The sequence below is a fragment of the Pelodiscus sinensis genome, chromosome 10, assembly GCF_049634645.1.
Source record: "Pelodiscus sinensis isolate JC-2024 chromosome 10, ASM4963464v1, whole genome shotgun sequence".
Taxonomy (NCBI): domain Eukaryota; kingdom Metazoa; phylum Chordata; order Testudines; family Trionychidae; genus Pelodiscus; species Pelodiscus sinensis.
In genome coordinates, this window is record NC_134720.1 from 14468893 (window position 1) to 14490951 (window position 22059).

The 22059-nt window shown below is 40.0% G+C and overlaps 1 long non-coding RNA gene across 1 annotated transcript; it reads left to right on the top strand.

Moving 5' to 3' along the window:
* The first annotated feature begins 298 nt into the window (after window positions 1–298).
* On the top strand, window positions 299–8344 carry LOC112547712 (uncharacterized). Its single transcript, XR_003091525.2, has 3 exons — window positions 299–470; window positions 2210–2325; window positions 8017–8344. It is a non-coding gene; the product is annotated as an uncharacterized LOC112547712 (long non-coding RNA).
* Window positions 8345–22059: the final 13715 nt, after the last annotated feature.

The following is a 22059-nucleotide window of genomic DNA, read 5'->3' on the forward strand; positions in this document are numbered from 1 at the left end:
ATTGTGATTGTGAAGTATGAGGGTTTTTTTGCCATTAAAGCTGCAACCTGGGTTTCATCAGTAGATTAAGACCAACCAACCTATCCTTTACCATACATACACAAATGTCCAAATACTCCAGATAAACTCTCTGTAATGAGCAGGTGGGGGGGGGCATTCACTGACCCCGCTGAGTAGGAACCCCTCTCTGAGCCCAGGTGGTCCAAGACAGAGCCTGCCCTTTTAAGTCCACAGAGGCCTATGGGTGGGGCAGGAAGTATAAAGCCCAGCCCAGGAATGCAGTAGGGGGCCAGCTGCTGAAGGGAGCAGAGGCCTAAGCTGAACCTTCATGCTTAAGCCCTGAGGATCTGGCAGAGGTGAACGACTGGCCCAGACTGCTAGGACCAGGCACTGAAGAGGAGACTTTCTGTGCACTATCCTCACAGGCAGAGTACCTGGACGCTGTGAACCCATCACTGATTGAGAGCCAGGTACAGATGGAGGGGGAATTTGGAAGTGGCCCAGGGGAAGCAGATGATGGTCAGCCCTTTAATGTGTGTTGGCATGTTTCAGATTGGATTCCCCACTGACGCAGTGGCCGCCAAGGCGGCCACTGCTAAGGTGCGGGCTGGAATGCAGTGAAGTAGGGAGGGCCTGCATCCCCCCTGCCACCCCAATTTTGGGGTGGCTGTCTCCCCCTCCCCACTTGTGCTGGGAAAACTTTTTATTTACCTGCCCTGCCCTGAACCAGGGCCTGGGCTAAAACTGACTCTGGGAACTGTTTGTTCTCCCATCTCACCCTGAACTAGGGCCTAGGCTGTATTGACTATGGACTGGCACGAGTGTTGCAGCCTGCCCCGCCCTCTGGCCCCACTTTCTTAAAGGGGCCATTGGACTAGTAGGTATAAGTCAGATCATCAGTCAGGGGCCCAGGACTAAGCAATACCGCTTACACTCCCATCTTGGCTTTGACAAATGCTTTTTATAACACATTCTACATAGGATCTCTGCCCTTTCTTCTGGCTTCTCATACTTGGTAGGCATTGAAGACCTGAATATTTTGGTGTTATAACCCATGTTTCATCTCATCTCCTTGGCTTCCTTTCATACGTTTCATCATTCCTCTAATGGATGGATAAATTTCTGTGAAGGGATATTTATGCTTGTGAATGCTCCAGGCTTTTCTTGCTGATTTCTTGCAATTTCAAAAGTGCTGTTCATACACTCTCTGTCTTCTCAATGAATGCAGACTACAGCATATCTTCACGAACCTTCAGTCATCTACTCCCCTCATAGTAACATAGGCACTAAATAACTCAGCTCCACAGTCTATTTATGGAAAGAAAAAAAGCCTTCTCTGTGGGACATCAGTGTCAGTTTTTCATGTGGTTTTCAAATGTCATTTTCTTGGCATAAATGTTGCTGTAATTAAGTATTCTCCATGCAGCAAAATTGATTCTCCATTCTGCAGTTTGTAAACTTAAGCATTTCTTTGTGAATCCCCTGTTCATCTGCAAAGCAGTGTGCCTGTTTCACTCAGCATGCTTTATTTTTATATTACCAATAGGAGCTGCTTGTTTAAGAGAAGTGAAAGTATTGAAATAGTACATGGGTTGTCATATTAATTCTATCCTAATTACATTGTTGGCATCCAATTGATTCATGTTCATTCTAAAACTTATGTTAGTACTAATAATTCCCTTGTAGGTAAGGAAATGAATCAGCTGAGAGGGTGTATGGATAATGCTTGCACATATCTATCCAAGAATAAATACTATGTCCTTTTAATTTATATACTTTATATAGCCATCTTCACAGATATCGTATAGATAGATAAGGTATTAAAAAATGTATGTGTACTCATTACTTGCTTTCAGTATTTTTGGGTATGCAAAGAATACAGGATTAGCCCCAGATAAGTATTGTATCAGAATATGACTCCTGTTTAGTATCAGTGGAGGGTATTGCAGTCAGGTGCAGGGTGTTATTTTTTCAGTATCTTTATATGACTATGGGCAAAATAAATGAGTCAAATTTAGCCTGAAGTAACTAGGGGCAACTCTAATGGAAGTTAGATTAAGTACTGATGTAAACCACAATGAAACTATTTCACAGTGTTCCCATTAGCTGGTCTCACTTTTCCACTCCCACGTCTGTCCCTTTGTGTAACTCTTTTTGCATTATTTCCACCGTTTTGGAGCAGCTTACATTTCCACTTACATCCCTGCAGAATTTGGACCCTTGGGCTGTGGGCTTACCAAATCTCAGAAGCATTGAACTCGGGCAGTCCTGGGATGGAAGCACTCCACAGACACCAACATGGAGGCGGATGTGATACTCCAGCAGGTGGGACTTCTCCCTGAGAGTTGGCAATGAAGCAATCTGTGTTAGTAGGCAATGAGCTGTCGCTGGTGCTGTCCTTCAAAGGCGTTGTCCAATGGAGGCTGTGACCACACAGTTCTATCAGAAAAAGATATGCAAATTGCAAACTACAATTTGCATATCTTTTTCCGATTCTTTTTTCGGAAGAGGCTTTTCGAACATTTGGCCCATCTACAATGGGCCAAATGTCAGAAAAAAACTCTTTCAGAATATCCCTTCTTCCTCGTAAAAACGGGATTTACAGGGATGCCAAAAAAACACGTCTGCTTTTCTGAATTTTTTTTCAGCAAAGCAGATGCATTTCTTGGATGCGGCAGTTTTTCTGGGATATATCCCGGAAAAACTGCAGTCTAGATGTAGCCGGAGATGCTGTTATATACCCGTTATATAGTGGAAATTCTATAATGTTTTTGTAAGAGTTATCAAATTAGCTCTAGTGTCGTTGTTACCTTGTGTTGACAGATAAGTATTGTCGCTCCCCAGAAACTGACATTTCAATAGTAAATGAAGTGGGATTCTTATATGGGGTGTAGTCACTTTATAAGGTGTCGAAAATTTTGTTTAATGGTTTTATGTTTTATGTAAAATGTTTTGAGACTTGGGAGAAAAAGTGCCGTAGAAATGTAAAGTATGGCATAGTTGTTTTTTTTAAAAAAAATGTATAATAAAGGGGTCAGTCTAAGTTACTTGAAATTATTTCCCTGCCACCACATCTTTGTTCTGAAAAATGGCATTTAGAAATAGTTGTGATTACTTCATTTGCTTGAAAAGGAAAATAATTGGGAGACAGGTTAGAAGATGGGATTCAGGGGCTGTCAAAGGAATGTTGCTTTAGTATTACAATGATTTCCTTCACTGTGGTGTCTGTAATACTAAAAAGATTAACAATTAGAGATACTCAAATTTTGGGGGAGAAACAGCACCCCTTTAAAGAATGACCTGGTCCAATTTAGTCAGGAAAAGAGAGTGTTACTGCACACAAGCAGCCAATTTTGATGTCTGTTTTCTTAGGTGTCCCTTTACTTCATTTTATTCTTCTCATTATTGCTTGTCTTCTGTCATTTTGAGGGTTTTTTTTATGAAATATAGGTACACAACCTGACTGTGTACCTTGAAGGGAATCAGTGTTTTCTCATTTTTCTACATTAATCTAGATGTCTGGTGGACTCATTTCTGTTAATTCCATCACTCTGCTCAGTCTGCTTTGGACACGGACATACTCACTCACTCACTTGGCTTCATAGACCATGAAGGAGAAATAACACCTAAAACACTTACAAGTTGTCTACTTGCAGTTGGCAGCATGATTGGGAATCCTCGCAGGAAAGCCAATATTATGAATGTGAATCAGTTTCCCTTCTGCGCTGAGAAACAAAAGGGCTCCTTTGGTCTGTTGCCCCCTTATTTCAAGAATTCTGGATATGGGAATCAAAATTAGACTTGGATTGGATTTCAAAACATTTTAAAAATGCCAGCTGGTGATACTTCAATGGAAAAAGTATAAGCCACTTGCTATACTACATCCCAATTCACATGAGAGATTCAATGAGATCTAGGAATCACTATGAAACATACTAGTTTTAAAAAATCAGATGTGGAAGGATTAGCAGGAAAGAGAGAAGAAAGGGAAGTGTTTCTATTAGCCCAGGTATGACTGCAACCAGATCCAAATACATAATGGAAAACAGAGGGAAGGGGGGGGGGGGAAACCCTTCCATTAAAGTATAAGCTCTTTGTAAATGGAAAACATCAGCCATTGTTTGGTCTTGCCTGCTTGCCAATCAGCAAGGAAAGCTGACTGCCAGTAAGGAATGATTATAGCTTTAGTTCCATGATTGCTCCTCCTAGCTGAGAGCTCTCATTAGGAGGAATATTACTATTCCATCCTTTCCTGAAGCTCTGTAGGATGCTACTTGAGTTAAAAAAAAAACTGAAGGGGGGAATCTGAGAATTCAGTCTGAAAGGTTCTGTGGTAGTTCTGTTCTTTTTAATTCAGTACTTTCAAAAATGCCTTGAAGATTTTCTTCAATCTCCCTAACTTTTCTAACAAACCATTAAAACTAATCCTGCTTGTAGGCTTGTGAAGCTCTGTGGGTGGGGAAACCAATTACATCAATATTTTATTTTTAAAAATAGCTTGCATTTTTCCTCCATTGAGACCTGTTATATTTCCAGCAGCATTCATTACAATAGAGTACTGTTAAATACACCATTGGCATACAATCAGCTACCATTTATTTTACTGTTGAGTGATTTGTTACAGTAGATAGAAACCATTCAATATCACTGACAAACAACAGACCCTGTATAACCCAGAATTACTGTTAGACTACTTTTTTTTGTAATGAATGGAGGCTTATTGCCAGTTTTGTTGTCTTGGGAGAGCCAGGCAAAATTGTGCAAGGTAGAGGAAAAAAATAGTTATTTTTGCAATGCAATTTGGTCTAATTACTGCTGACTCTTCAGAGAATCGTCAATGACCTTCATCAGGGATGGCGAAACAGCTGCCTGTCACCTGGAGAATCATCCACAAACTAAAAGAGACAGCTATTTTTTCCACCTGAGAATATGTCTTCCAGAAATAGAATCCTACTGATCAAATCATCTTGTTAATAAATTTAATATATTTTGCAGTAACAATATTTTCTATTATCTCTAATTATTTTAGGAACCATTATTCTCCACCCCATGTTTAGTCAAATATCTTTCCTTCTGTCAATAAATTAGAGCCATCTCTTTCTCATTACCTAGTTAGGGTTCAGTTCTCCGTGTGGGTATGGTAGTTATCTGGAAATTAATTTCTCAGGTTGGATCAAGCATTTCTCATTCCCCCTAACAACTCTGTATAAAACAAATGACACTGTGCACTTCTCTGCAGCTGAATTAGCAGTGGCATGTGTGCAGCTATGCACACTTTGCACATGTGTCAAGGGTTTTTTGACTTGTTATGAATAACAAGCATTAGTTGCCTGATGAGGTGGGGAGATACCATGTAGCAACAGACTCTTCTATATAGTATCTCTACAAGGCTCTTATAAAATAGGGGCCGTAGTGCTCTTGTCTCCCACTCAAACACATGCACATCCAGGCTACGTCTGGATTGCATCCCTTTTTCGTAAAAGGGATGCAAATTAGACATATCGCAATTGCTAATGAAGCGGGATTTAAATCTCCCCCGCTTCATGAGCATAAAAATGGCTGCCTCTTTTTTTCGGCACGGAGCTTTGCGGATCTTGTGGAAAATAAAGCCTTTTCTGAAGGCTTAGGGATAAGGGATCTTTTGGAAAAGTCTTTATTTTCCGCAAGATCCGCGTCTAGACTGGCACTTTTTTCTGGCAAAGCTCCAATCTAGACGTAGCCCCCAGTGTTTCACTAGTGCTAATTCTTCTCCAGACTTCTCTATTCTAATTTTAAAGGAGATGCTTTTGGAAAGATTTAATCTTCCATTGGAGGTTATCTTAACATTAAACACCTGTACACAAGCATCTTCCATAAGCTCCTTAAATTTTGCTGTCTTTGTAAGTGTCCATTGAGAGAGAGTGTCTAATTCACCCCAAAGGTCAATAATTATCCAGGTATCTTACAAATGGGTTCACTTTAGACAAATGATGGACCTTCTCACTTTAGATTAAAGGAGAGATGCAGCAATCATTGACAAAGCCCATCTTTGAAGGTACTGTGGCCATGATTACTTTATTGAAAGGAAAAATTGAGCAATATGTGGCTGGGAGTAATATTACTTTCCTTACAAGAATGGAAAGGTATACCAGTTATTCTAAATACAGACATACCTAAATATTCAGTTGAATACAGTTTATTAATTCACAATCTTTGTAGAGAACGTGGCTCCTCTATAGAAACTAGTTGAATGAAAGTTTTTCCTCACAATGATTTTTTGTGCCCTTTTTTAAAAGACACTGACTATAACTATTTCTGTTAAACACTAATTGTGATTAGAACCAGGACAGCATTCAGGTTGTCAAGAATTGCAGATCAAATGGAAGACCTCAGGAATACTCAGCTAACATGAACACTGTCCGTAAATAAAAGCTCTTAAGGAATCAGTATTAAATCTCTTTCAGCTTCTTTTTAAGAGGAATACTTACATTTGATTAAATAAACAGTTTAATTATCCAGTAACTATAGAAATGCTGAAATAGTCCATTATAAACAAGACTCATTTGTTACCTGGGAACAATAATGCTATTTCAGATTCTTGGAAAAAGAAAACAAATATCTTAATTGGAAACTACAAATGCAATGTAGCTGATCTGGAAGGTGACCTTATTAACTCCTCTAGCACCTGATTCTTTGGGAGCATGTGGTAGATTACTTCATCTGGACTGGATGACTTGCTGAATATGTTGCTGAATTGTGTTCCAAAGTGAACAGGGGAGTTTGAGAAGGAGTATGTAAGAGGGAGTCCTAATATGGTTAGGAAGACCCACATCACCTGTGTCATCACTGCTCCTGTGTCTCAGGAAGCAGGTGGGAGAGCTACAGGTGGCTAGGTTGAGGAGCATCCATGCCTGTGAGGGATTCTTTGAGAGTATTCATGTGGTGATAGTTAAGGTGGAGGAAGCTATCCAGCTACAAAGGATTGCTGGCACACTACTGGTGGGGGAAGAGATGGCTCTGTCTCTGCTGGTTACTTTTGGCAGCAGGCAGTACTCCAGCCCTACTCTACACCCTCTCACTGTGGTTCTGGAGAACTATTATGCTGCCCTGGATATGAGAGAGATGGAATCACACCCTAAGGTGGAGGAAGAGAAGCCATGTATCCTCAAGGATGGGAGGTCTACAGATTATCACTGCAAGGAAGAAATGTAGGGTAATGGTAGCTGGAGACTTTTCTGAGGGGCATGGAGGCACTCATCTGTTGCCCTGACATGACATCCTGGGAGGTATGCTGCCTGTCAGGAGCTGGGACCAAGACTTTACAGAGGGATTGTCAAGGATTATCTGGCCTTTGACTACTACCCTATATTAATCATCCATGTGGGCACTAGTGATACTGCAAGGTGTGACCTTGAGCAGATCAAAAGTGACTACAGAGCTCTTGGCGTACAGGTGAAGGAGTTTGGAGTGCAGGTGGTGTTCTCTTCATTCCTTCTGGTCAAAGGTAGGAGCCCAGGCAGAGACAGGTGCATCCTGGCGGTGAATACCTGGCTGCGAAGATGGTGTTGCCAAGGGGGGTTTGGTTTCCTTGATCATGGGATGCTGTTCCAGAAAGAAGGACTGCTAAGCAGGGATGGGGTTCTCCCAATGAGGAAGGGGAGAAAGTATTTATATACTGCCTGGAGGGCTTTAAACTAGGTATAACAGAGGGCATGTGATCAAAGCCCATAGGTAAGTGAAAAACATGGAGACCTGGGAGATAGGTCAGAAATGGGAAGCAGCAAGGCCTATAATAGCAGAGACAAAGGAGGGACAAGGCAGTGTTGAGGGTGAAGGACATTATCTGTTTGAAAGTTATAATTTATGTAAAGTGAATTGTTCTCGGCTTAGGTTCTGTAAATTCTCCTTATGGTTCCCCCTTCCTGAATGAATGCATGGTGTGTCTGTGAAATAAACATGCAGAGGGTGATGAACTTTTACTCACCTGAACTTGAGTGCACATGGTTCCCTGCACAGAGTGCACATGGCCCCCTGCAGTGCACACGGCCCAGAGAGGACATTGAGGAAGGCCTATAGACCTGTAACATCATGGCCAAACTGCTCATGGCCTGTAACATCGTCGATCCAACGAAGAGAGAGAGAACCCGAAAGGGGATCACCAAGCAGGACCTTCCAAGGGTGACCTCTGCTGGGATCATCTGGCCAACGAACCGGTTCCGGGGTCATCATGGGAAGATACCAACAGCATGAATCTCAGCATGAACTCCTGGTGCCTGACGCTCAGCCTGTATTTCGTCGGACTGTAAGTGTGATTGCAGATAGTGAGAGTGAGCTTCCCTTTTCCCCTCCTTTCAGAGTAGGTTAAAGCAATTAAAGCCATTTGTGCTCATTACCTCGTGGTCACAATCCTTGTTAGGCCATGGTTAGTTGCAATTGAACTCGAATTGCCTGGGGTTCCTTATTCCTTTCCCCTCCACCGCTTGCAAGAGGCAGAAGTGTGGGGGGGGGGGGGGAGGGAAAAATCAAATCAGTGTCTTAGTTGTCTGCATAGAAATGCAAGAAGTAAGGGGAATACACAGGAAGAATTAGAAGTGCTAGTAAATAAACACAACTATGACATATTTGGTATCACAGAGACTTGGTGGGATAATACACATGACTGGAATATTGGTATAGAAGGGTACAGCTTGTTCAGGAGGGTTAGGTAGGGAAAAAAGAGGAGGTGTTGCTTTTATGCATTAAAAATGTATACACTTAGACTGAAGTTGAGATGAACATAGAACACAAACTTGTTGAGTGTCTCTAGGATAAGTTAAAAGGGGTAAAAAACAAGGGTAATGTCATGCTAGGGGTCTACTTCAGGTCACGTACCCAGGCAGAAGAAGTGGATGAGGCTTTTTTTTTAACTAAGAAAATCATCCAAAGCACAGGACTTGTTGGTGATGGGGGACTTTAACTATCCTGACATCTGCTGGGAAACTAACACAGTGGGGCACAGATTATCGAACAAGTTCTCAGAATGCATTGGAAACAACTTTTTATTTCAGAAGGTTGAGAATGCTACTGTGGGGGAAGCTGTTCTAGATTTGATTTTAACAAATAGGGAGGAACTGGTTGAGATTTTCCAAGTGGAAGGCAGCTTGGGTGAAAATGATCATGAAATCATAGAGTTCTTGATTCTAAAGGATGGTAGAAGGAACGAGCTCAATCTAACTAAAGGATAACAAGAAAACATTCTACAAATATATTAGAAGTAAAAGGAAAACCAAATAGAGTATGTCTATACTGCTACCCTACTTCGAACTAGGGTGGCTAATGTAGGCATTTGAACTTGCAAATGAAGCCCGGGTGGGTGCCATTTCTAAATGCCCTGTCATTTGAACTACCTGCCTGCAACTGCCCGCGGCTACACACGGCATGGACTAGGTAATTTGAATTAAAGCATACATAGTAGACCCATTGTTCAATGAAGAAACAACAGAAAATTTGGAAATGGCAACAATGCTTAAAAATGTCTGTTTTAGTTTTCACCTAGGAGGTTGGTAGTGACTGTATGCCTAACGTAGTGAATGCCAGTGGAAATGGGGTAGGTTTAGATGTTCAAATAGGAAAAGAACAAGTTAAACATTACTTAAAGAAGTTAGATGTCTTAAAGTCACCAGGGCCTAATGAAAGGCATCCTAGAATATTCAAGGCACTGATAGCAAAGGTATCTGAGCCTTTAGCTATCATCTTTGAAAAGTCACAGAAGTTGGGAGAGATTCAGAAGACTGGAAAAGGGCAAATATAGTGCCCTTTCAATAAAAAGGGGAAATGAGAACAACCCAGGAAACTGCAGAAGTCAGCATAACTTCTGTTCCAGGCAAGACAATGGAGCAAATAATTAAGGAATGCATCTGCAAACATCTGGAAGATAATACAATTATAGAAACAGCCAGCATGAATTTGTAAAGAACAAATCATGTCAAACCAATCTGATAGCTTTCTTTGACAGGAAAACAAGTCTTCCGGATAAGAGGGAAGCAATAGACGTGGTATACTTAAACTTTAGTAAAGCATATGGTACAGTCTCACATGACCTTCTTATCAATAACATAAGGAAATAAAACCTAAATGGGGCTACTATATGGTGGGTACATAACTGGCTGGACACTAGTAATCAGTGGTTCTCAGTCACACTGGAAGGGCTTAATAAGTGGCGTTCTTCAGGGTTCAGTTTAGGGACTGGTTCTGTTTAATATCTTCATCAAAAATTTAGATATTGGCATAGAGAGTGAATTTACTAATTTTGCAGATGATTCCAAGCTGGGAGGGGTTGCAAGTGCTTGGGAAGATAGGGTCAGAATTCAAAATGGTCTGGACAAACTGGAGAAGTTGTCTGAGGTAAATAGCATGAAGTTCAATAAGGACAAATGCAAAGTACTCCACTTAGGGAGGAACAATCAGTTTCACATATAGAAAATGAGAAGTGACGATCTAGGAAAAAGTATTGCAGAAAGGGATCTAGGGGTCATAATGGACCACATGCTAAATATGAGTCAACAGTGTGACACTGTTGCAAAAAAAGAAAACATGATTTTGGAGTGTTGACAGGAATATTGTGAGCAAAACACAAGAAGTCATTCTTCTGCTCTACTCTGTGCTGATTAGGCCTCAGTTGGAGTACTATGTGCAGTTGTGAGTACTACATTTCAAGAAACCTGGAGAAACCTGGAGAAACTGGAGAGGGTCCAGAAAAGAGCAACAAAAATGATTAAAAGTCTAGAGAACATGACCTATGCAGGAAGACTGAAAAGTGGGTTTGTTTAGTTTAGAGAAGAGAAGACTGAGAGGGGACATGATAACAATTTTAAAGTATCTAAAAGCATGTTACACTGAGGGAGAAAAATCTTTCTCCTTGACCTCTGATGATAGGACAAGAAACAATAGGTTTAAATTGCAGCAAGGGAGGTTTAGGTTGGACATTAGGAAAAACTTCCTAACTGTCAAGGTGATTAAACATTGTCATCATTTGCCTAGGGAGGCTGTAGATTCTCCATCATTGAAGATATTTAAGAGCGGGTTAGATAAACATATATCAGGAATGATCTGGATGGTATTTGGTACTGCTTTGAGGGTAGGGAACTGGACTTTACCTCTCAAGGTCTCTTCCAGTTCTAGTATTCTATTCTGTTTTTCTGGGTTATTTCTGTTAAGTGTTGAGTACCTCAGCTTTCATTGAACTCACTGTGAGTTGAGGGCACTCAGCACCTCTCAGGATCAGATCTTTACTACCTAGTGAAATTTTGAATTATGCTTTTGAAATACATGGCCAAAATATATTTTTGAAAACGTTTTCTCTCCAAGGCTGTGTCTAGACTGCAGAGTTTTTTCGAAAAAAGCAGCCTTTTTTCGAAAAACTTCACCTGCATCTAGACTACAGCCACGTTCTTTCGAAATAAAATCGAAAGAACGTGGCTTTTCTTTCAACGGCGGTATTCCTCATTTCACAAGGAATGCCTTTTTTCGAAAGGGCTCTTTCAAAAAAAGGCGTTTTTGAATGCAAACAGGGCTTTTTCGAAAGAGAACATGCAGACTGCCTGGGTAATCTCTTTCGAAAAAGCGGCTCACTTTTTCGAAAGAAGAGGTTGCAGTCTAGACGCTCTCTTTCGAAAGAGGCTTGTAGTCTAGACATACCCCAAGTGATGATTCAGGGATTTAAAGAAGCTTTATTATGGTAGTGTCCTTTTGATTAAATAAACTAAGTGCCTAACAAAATAGGGTGTATCTAGACTACAGAGTTTTGTCGACAAAAGTGGACTTTTGTCGACAAAACTATACCTGCGTCTACACTACCGCTGAGTTCTGTCGACATAACGTCGACAGAACTCAGCAGTTTTGTCGATGCTGGTAAACCTCATTTTAAGAGGCATAACGCCTTCTGTCGACAGAATTCTGTCGACAGAAGGTGTTATTGAATGTAGGGTTGTGTCTAGACTACAGGGTTTTGTCGACAGTATCTGTTGACAAAACTTCTGTCGACAAAACCCTGTAGTCTAGACGTACCCATATAGCCCTGATCTTTCATCTTGATCCTTCCATTGTTCTACTGCACACAATGTTAACAGCCACAAAATAGGGAGAAGGAATCACCAATGATCTAAGTTTCAAAGCCACATACCGGCTTTATGCCTTTGATGAAGATAATACTTTTCAATTCACTTTTCCTTTAGGATATGGAAGTCTTTTGCCAATTGAAGATTAGAATTAAGAACAATGATAACCACTTAAAGTCACAAAACCAGAGCTTTCAATAAAAATTCAGTCACAGCTTTAATACCAGGAGTCTTCAGGGATATGTGACAACCTAGAAGGATAATGCTGCCTTAACTAAAATAAAAATTCATAGGCACTGTGCATAGCCTGAGGCTTGGACAGTTAACTGCTGCGCCTCAATGGGAAAAATAAAGAGACTGTACCTAAAATGTTGTTAAATACCTTTAGCTCTTAACTTAAAATCCCACTGGCATAGTAACTAAAATAAAGTATGAAAGGGTTTCATCTTTGAATCCCTGCTGGACAGCATGTATTCTTCTATGAAATATTGATGGAGTTTAAGCTTGAGGCACAGAGAAAACCATTCGAACTGTAAATGGTGGCAATTGTCTGTCAAAATATCTGTCATTTGCAATGATGTTGTAGCCATGTTTGTCCCAGGATATGAGAGAAGGTGGGTGAGGTAGTATTGGCCCTCTGTTGATGAGAGAAGTTTTCAAGATCCACAGACCTTAAATTCAACATTGCGGTAAAAAAAAGACACATTCACCAAACAATAAAATTATACAAGGTTATGAGTTATAAATTATTTTATGTGCATTCTGGGGATCGAACCTGGGACCTTCAGAACCAAAAAGTGTAAGCCTCTACCATAGGAAATAACTCTGGAAGGGAGAAATAAGTAACAGATTTCATCTTTGCTGTGACTAGCTAGCAGTAGGGAAACAGAAAGCCAATGTATAGCAATAATACTTCAAGAATGAAGGTTATTAGAGAAGTTAAAATGACTACATGAAATGAAATAATAATCGTGTTTGGTAAATAGCCTTTCAGGAGCTGCTGGGTGCTGCACAAACATTTCAGCATAATTAATAATCTCCTAAAGTAAGCAGTATATTGGGTCAGATTATCTTTTTGAGAAGAGACCCACATGTAAGGGGCAGGAAATCCCGAACTTTATTGTTATATTTACTTTTTTCTGCTCTAGGAGCGTGGGAGGTAGATATCACATGCAACATCGGAATAGGGTCTATACTCTCAAACTTGTGTATGTGCTTAGTATAAATGCAGGCTACAATAAATCTGTAGGGCATTAGTCATCTGCTTGAACCCTTTCAGCCTCCTTAGTGGGCTTTCAGCCCAACCTTGCTCCTAGGTTAGCACAAATCAGAACCATGAGTCCAAAGATGGGTCACATTCATCAGAAACCGAACTCCTCTCATGTGGACCTCTTATAGCCAGAGAGGTCCAGTCTGAACTATCGTACCATCTGAACTGTTTTTATTTCCATAAGATTCAGAGGGACAATTCTTTTTAGCATCTATACTTCTGGGCTCTTCAGAATTTCATTTGCGCCTTCCGTCACATAGGGGTGACCAAGCAATATGACATGAACAAACAGGAGGGATTTCCTCGCAAAGGAAGCGGGGAATTAAAAGGGAGTGAAACACCACTTGCAAGTTTTCAGTTTTGTTTTGTAAAAAGTGGGAGGAGCTCAAGTGGGAGAGCTGCCCATTGGCAACAAATTGCACACTTTAAAGGCTAAGGGCAACACTATCCTGGCTTTCCAGCCATTCCTCGGGGTAACTTTTGAGAGGGAGATGGTTTCAGAGTACAGATACCTGCTAAAATGCTGTTCACAAAGGAGGTCTCAAATATAGCCAGGTCCAGCCCCATTATGGTGTGAGTTATAAAATCCAGCAGAGCCAGCTTTAAAATCAATCTACCACTTTATAGTCAGCTCATGTAAAGAATATAGAAAGCAGGTTTAATATGATCACAGCTGCTCCATCCACTGAGAGAGTATGCTGCTGCAATTTACACTAGCTGAAAGCAGCAGAGAAGCCCTCCTGACATAATGAGCATTAGCTAGCTTTATGGTCGTATGGGGTTATATTCTGCTTTTGAAAGGGATAAATAAGGTGCAGCCCATATACACTTTCAAGCTGATATAATTTTATCCAATGCATGACATCTGCTTTTCCATCCATGGAAACAGTGTGGTTTAAAATAAAACAGTGACAGTGTTATCTTCCTATGGTCTTCTTCCAAATATTTCCTTTGATAAGTAAAGCAGGAAAGTTATAGATAGAATGTTCTCATAATCATGACTCCCTGAGGTTTACAAGCTAGAATTAGAATGGGAACATTTTCTTCTTGCTGCTGTGTTTGAAAGAACTATCTTCTTCCTCTTTCTGTCTCCCTGCCTCTTCATTATGTTTCAATTAACATTCAAAAATTTTCTCTTTAGCCTCTGCCTCTAAATTATTTCTACCTCTTGTTATTTAAATGGTGTAAATGTACTGTTAAATTCTAGGCTGTATTTGGGAGTACAGATTTCATTCAAGAGCCTATAAAATGAGGACCTGGCAATTGTTAAATATTTACATAGAATCACATAAAAGCAGGCCTGGGGAGACCTGAATAGGTCCTCTAGTCCAATCCCCTGCGCACACTGCAGGATTAAACAATAACAAGGCCACTCCTGACATGTGTTTGTCCAACGAGTATGAATAGTGTAGCCCATATTCCAAAAAGTAGCTTCACTAATGTACAATGGAATAAATTGCTGTAGTTAGGAAAACTTTTGCAAGTAAGGGTTTGAACCCTAAACGTGTATTAATAGTGTTACGTGACCCTTAGCATGCATCTCATCCATTGATCACAAAGCAGTTTACAAAGTGAGGGTCACAGAGGACGTCTCAAATATAGCCAATATTATTAGAGCTATGAGGCTAAAATAAAGTCCGTTTTGCAGAAGATTTCAAAATTTGTTTTCATTCCAATTTGAAATTAAACATAAAATCGCAAAAATCCTCTGAGAGAAAATGCCATTTTTTCAGATTAATGTCAATATTATGTCTCAAAAAAAACCTGAAATGATTTGAGCATTTTAAAAAATCTATATTATATATAATATGTGCATTGGATCATGCTGCCTCCCATGTTCATTTCAATTGTGTTCATTACATACATAAAACAATACAAAATAAAAAATAAACTGAAATAAAAAGGCATTTTGAAGGTAAAATCAGAACACGTTACTCAAAAAAGTGTTGACATGGGATGTTTTGATATTGTTGGAATATTTATTTACCTTTAATCCCAGCTGAGAACTGGCCTAACATACATGAGCTCTGCCCCATCCTTAGGGTATGTCTATACAGCGGGGTTATTTTGGGATACCAGAAGCATCCCGAAATAGCTACCCTGCATCTTTTGAATGAGTTCACTATTTTGAGATAGCAGACATGCTATTTAGAGACCTATTTCAGCATCCCTGTAGGGTTAAGGGATGTCTTGAAATAGCATGTTATTTCAAAATTTGGCACTGTGTAGATGTTCCAAATTTCAAAATAGGCTATTTTGAAGTTCAGTGAAAATAAGATGTGCAATTTGCTTATCTGGTTTAGTCCTTGGCTGGCCAGATCTTGTGCTTGTACAGAGTGATGGAACCCAGTCTTTCATGGTCAATGCCAACATCATGTATGAATAATGAAAATTTCAGACTATAAAGCAACAAATGCTATCAGGAAAACTTCCACTTCAAGGTGTCAGCTCTGAAAACAAAAGTGGCACTGATAGTTACTGAATGGGCCATCTTTAACAATATGTACAGTTCTGTACATATGTACATCTTAGTTATTTCCTGTGTAGTTAAGAATTTAAACCCACATGTATTTGTTCTGTTTAAAAATGAACTTTTCAAAGCATTCCTTTTGATATGTTGATTTATTATGTACAGTGTGAATGATTCCTGAGCACCATATTAAAGGAGGATGTTATTTAGTTCTATATAAATATTTAGAGTAGCAGCTAATATTACATTGTTTTATTAGCAGAAACCATTCCTTCCAATATGAATGTCACTTTATAATGAGCAGATGAAGAAAGGAGAACTATTACATCTGTCAGAGCAGTGTTTGGCTCTTCAGGGCTATTATATTTCTCATAATTATTGCTCATGAATATCTATATTCAGTGCATGTTCTACAGAAGACATAAGGAAACATTGACCCATTAGTGTATTGCAGTTTAAACAAACAAGCTGCTGCCTATAACATTGACCCTCCCAGAACAAATTGCTATTATTGATTTCAACAAAATGCCCAATTTATTTATTTGTTTGTTAGCAAATATAGTTTAATGTACAACAACTATTAGCTGAGAGTTTTAACAGATGCACTTAAATTTGCGTCAAATTGAAAACATAATCTTCCTGTCTATGCAATAGATTCTTTTTACAGTCATTGATGAGGATTTCATCATGCAAGAAGACAAGGAGAAAAAAAATCTGTCTGGTTTATATAATTCTTTTTTTTTTTAAAAAGAGAGGAATTTCTATTGGCTCAGAACATCATATTATGTTTTTTTCCCTTCACCTTATAATGTTTTATAAGAGATGCTGTTGTATTTACCAAGCATGGATTCCTTTCTCTGGGGTTTTCTATTAAGGGTAAGGAATGGAAGTAGCATGAAGCTCCACATATGTTTTCTAAATCAAGTTCTTTTTTCTGAGGAGTACAGAGCTAACCAGATTACCTCTAGTCTTATATAGAAAAGATACATTTCCCATATGTTAGTTTTAGACACACACACACACACACACACACACACACGTCTGGGAGATTCTCCATGGAAAACACAGGATGCTGCCAGAGCTGGTGGTTTTTATACAGAAGGTGGCAGTCTTCCATCTGAATCAGTACTGACCTAATATCTGGGCATAGCACAGTTGGAGAGCTGTCTTCTGGATGAGAAATGCAGGTCGCAATGCTCTCTGCAAAAGTAATGTAATCCCTATTATTCTGTCTTACATAACTTAACTCTCAGTAACTGTAGTGACTGAAATGTGCAGTGGACTAGTCTTGGTTTGAAATTGACTTAGAGGAGAATTTGACTTTGTACAGAAGCATTATTATTATAACTGAAAGGGAAGTAGAACATTCATAGAATCATAGAGTTGGAAGAAACCTCAAGAGGTCATTGAGCCCAACACCCGGCTCAAAGTCGGACCAACCCTAACTAAATCATCTCAGCTTGGGCGTTGTCAAGCTAGGACATGAAAACTTCCGGAGATAGAGATTCCACCACCTCCCTAGGTAACCCATTCCAATGCTTCACCACCCTCCTAGTGACATAGTTTTTTCTAATATCCAACTTAGATTTCTTCCACATCAACTTAAGACCATTGCTCCTTATTCTGCCATCTGTCACCACTGACAACAACCTCTCTCCATCCCCTGTGGGACTCCCTTTCAGTTAGTTGAAGGCTGATATCAAATCCCCCGTCACTCTTGTCTTCTGCAGGTAAAACAAGCCCAAATCCCTTAGCTGCTTCTCGTAAATAATGTGCTCCAGATTCCTAATAATTTTTGTTGTCCTCCGCTGGACTTTCTCCAATACTTCCACATCCTTTCTGTAATGTGGGTCCCAGAATTGGACACACCTACTCCAGACGTGGCCTCACCAGTACCAAATAAAGAGGAATAATCACTTCCCTAGATCACCCCAATATGCTACTAGCCTTCTTGGCTAAATGGGCACACTTACATCTATGGTAATCTGCAGGTCTTTTTTTGCCAAACTGCTACTTAGCCAGTTGGTCCCCAGCCTGTGGCAGTGGTTGTTTGTTCATAGTGATCTGTTAAAAGGCATAAGGACAAAAGTTCACAAGAAGACCTAAAATGAAGTAAGATGAGAAATGATAGTATTATTATGATCTTAATAGGCTGTCTATTCAAGGCTTCAGACCAGGTCTCCAGAGCAGCACTTGATTAATCTTGGGTGTTGGCTTATACATCCAGGGACAAGCGCTAACATGCATGGTATTGGGGACTCCTTGGGTGTCTGGACTACAGGTGGACTTTTGTCAACAAAACTATATCTGCGTCTACACTACCACCGAGTTCTGTCGACATAACGTCAACAGAACTTGCAGTTTTGTTGATGGTGCTAAACCTCATTCTATGAGGAATAACGCCTTTTGTCGACAGTTCTGTCGACAGAAGGCATTATTGCATCTATACTGTCCTTTGCATCTACACTCTCATGTTGACAAAGTGGCTTGCTTTGTCAACAGAACTGGATGTAGTATAGATGCTCTTTGTCGACAGAAGCTTTGTCAACAGTATCCGTTGACAAAGACTCTGTCGACAAAAGCCTGTAGTCTAGAGGTACGCTTTAAGAGCTTCCAAGACAGCAAATCTGGATGGGAAAATGTGAAGCTCTTGTTATGAACCACCAGTTGGAATTGGATACAGATGAAGTAGTGCTCTTGAAATGACCTTAAACTCAGAATGATGGAGAGTAAAGATGAACTAAAAAAATATCCCCAACTGAAGATTTCATACAAATAGTTATCAGGAAAACTAACATAGAGAACCTCAGTGTAAATGGGATAGTATCTCCACTAAAATAGGTAAAGAATACTCAGAGGCGTAGCTGAGTTTTTTTTTAAACAATTACTGTTATCTTCAAATCAGCAGGGCCCGATGAAATATATTCTAGAATACTTAAGAAATTTGCTAAAGAGATCTCTGAGCTATTAGTGAGTCTCTGAGAAATCCTGTTGGATGGGAGAGATGCCAGAGGTCTGGAAAAGAGGAGAATATAGTTCCTACCTATAAAAAGTGGAATAAGGACATCCCAGGGAACAATTGACCAGTGAGCTTAACTTTAGAACTCAGAGCTAATGAAGCAAATAATGAAATGATTAGTTTGTAAACACCTAGAAGATAAGGTGTTAAGTAACAGTCAACATGGATTTAACAGGGTAACAAGCCTTATGGATAGGAGGGAAAGCAGAAGTTGCGATATATTTTGACTTTAGGAAGGCTTTTGTTCATAAGAAGACACATGGCCTTCTTATGAACAAACTAGGGAAAATATAGCGTAGAGGAACCTACTATAAGGTGGGTGCAGAACTGGTTGGAAATGTGTACTTGGAGAGTAGTTATCAATGGTTCTGAGTCAAGCTGGAAGGGCACATTTAGAGGAGTCTCACAAGGATCTGTCCTGAGTCTGGTTCTGTTCTCCATCTTCACAAACGGTTTGTATAAGGGCATAACAATTACAGTTAGAAAGTTTGTGGACAATACCAAGCTTGAAGGGTTGCACATGCTGTGAAGGACATAATTAGCATTCAAAATGATATTGTCAAATTGGAGAAATGGCCTGAAGAAGGATGAAATTCAACAAGAACCAATGGGAAATATTACACTGAGGAAGGAATAATCAATTGCAAAAATACAAAATGGGAACTCATTGCCTAGGAAGGAATACTGCAGAAAATCATCTAGGGGTTATAGTGCACCACAAACTAACTGTGTCCAAAATGTAATATTGTTCCAAAACAATAAAAAACCAAACCTCATTCTGGGATACAATATACCTACAAATGCAAGTCGGACACGAAGTAATTCTCCCAAGTCTGTTCAGCAGTGATAAGGCTTCAATGGGGATGCTGGATCCAGTTCTGGGCAACATGGTTTGAAGGGGAAATGTGGACAAATTGGAGAATGTGTATAGAAGAGCCACAACAATGAATTAAAGTGTATAAAACATAATGAATATGGAAAGATTGAAAAAATTGGTTTGTTTAGTCTGGAGATGAAAAGACTGAAGGGGAATAGAAGTAATAAAGAGGAGGATAAATGTGTTCTCCATATCCACTGAGGACTGGACAAGAAGAAATGGGCTTAAATTGTAGCAAGGGAGATTTAGGTTAGATATTAGGAAAAACTTCCTAACTCTTAAAGTAGTTAAGCACCAGAACAAATTACCGTGGGAGATTGTAGAATCTGTCGCTGGACATTTTTAAGAATGTTAGCCAAACAGTCGTCAGAAATGGTCTTGATAATACTTAGTTCTGCCTCACAGCAGGGGACTTTACTAGATGAGACCCTTCCAGTCCTACTTTTCTCTGATTGTTAGGAAATTTAGCTGTTAGGATGATTTTGGGTATTTGTAATAGTGTTTCTTATTAATGTGTTTAAGTGTCATTGGGCTATATATTTAAGGACTGAGCTTCACTGATAGTCTGGATGGGTGCCGTGAACCTCTTGTTATGCACAGCTATTTGGCACCAGATAGAGAATAAAACAGATCTTTTCCAAGAATTGTACGTACTGAATGATCACTGAATACCAACATATGCTTAAACTTGCCCTGATGGCCTCTTGGCATCTTCAAAGCATCTGGAAACACTGTAATAGCTTCTTATGGTATTACCTTCTTAATACCTGCGAATGACCAGGCAATGTCTCTATCCTTATATATGCATACTTGGCTTCAGTGATGTATACAGTTATGACCTCAGGTCCAACACTGTACCTGGGAATAAAAATGCTGACCCAACAAAATTTCCTATCTGTTTACCAAAGGAGTCTGTCTTCCAAAATCAACACAGATAATTGTGAGTGCATTGCTATAGTGTCAGATGTTATGCAGGCTCTCAATTGAAAAACTTATTTAATATTGTATCATGAGCTTTCATGGGCACAACCCACTTTTTCAGATGACTGGAGTATTAGAAGTCCAGATCCAAGAATAAATAAGGGAAGTGATGGTAAGGAGGAAAAAGAGAGAAATGGGGGGGGGAGGGGGAAGAGACATTGAGTAGATGGTTCCAGTAGTTACAAGAGGCTGATAAGAACAATTAGCATCTCTATTGGTTGGTTGGTTAAATCATTAGGATATGGAAGCCAGCCCATGCCCCTGTTCATTCCATTTCCATAAGAATTAAACTTGTAAATGAAGTTAAGTTCCAACCCTTCTCTGTGGATTTGGCTTGTGGAATTGGCCTGAAACAACACAGTGACTTGGAGATCCATTAATGAGTATCCAGGCAGATTAAAGTGTTCTCCAACAAGTTTTTGTGTATTGCCTTTTTGGATATCTGATTTGTGTCCATTAATTCTTTCCCGTAGAAGCAGTGGGGCATGATGGCATAGATCACATTAGTGGATGTGCAGATAAATAAGCCCCTGATGTAGTGGTTGATATTGTTGGGTCCAGTGATGAAATCGCTAGTGTAGATGTGAGGGCAGAGTTGGCACTGGGGCTGATTGCAGGGGTGGGTTCCTGGATTATTATGATGGAGGTATGTTGTGTGGTTAGTGGAAAGAACTTGTTTGAGGTTAAGGGGTTGTCTGTAGGCAAGGATTGGCCTTTCCCTCAAGGCCTCTGAGGGTCATTTTCCAGGATAGGTTGTAGATTGTTGATAATGCATTGGAGAGGTTTAAGTTGTGGCCTGTAGCTGATGACAAGTAGAATTCTGTTGTTTTCTCTTTTGGGCCTGTGTTGAAGTAGTTCATGTCTGGGTGCTCTTTTGGCTTTGTCAATCTGTTTTTTCACTTCTCTGAATGGGTATTTGAGTTTTAAGTATGCTCTCTATAGAACCTGTAGGTGTTTGGCTCTGTCTGTGGGACTGGAGCAAATCCAGTTGTAATTTAGGGCCTGCCTGTATACAATAAATTGAGAAATGTGTCTGGGATGGAAGCTGGAGGCATGAAGGTAAGTGTAGCAGACAGCAGGTTTCTGATATAGGGTGGTGGAAATTTGTCCATCATTTAATTGTACAGTAGTGTCAAGGAAGTGGATCTCCGGGTAGACTGGTCCAGACTCAGGTTGATGGTGGAAGTTGTTGAAATACCAGTGAAATTCTTCAAGGGTCTCTTTCCTGTGGGTCCATATGATGAAGATGTCATCAATGTAGCCTAAGCAGAGTAAGGTTGCTAGGGGGCGAAAGCTGAGGAAATGTTGTTCAAGGACAGCCATAATATTGGCATATTGTGGGACCATGCGGGTATCCATGGCTGTGCC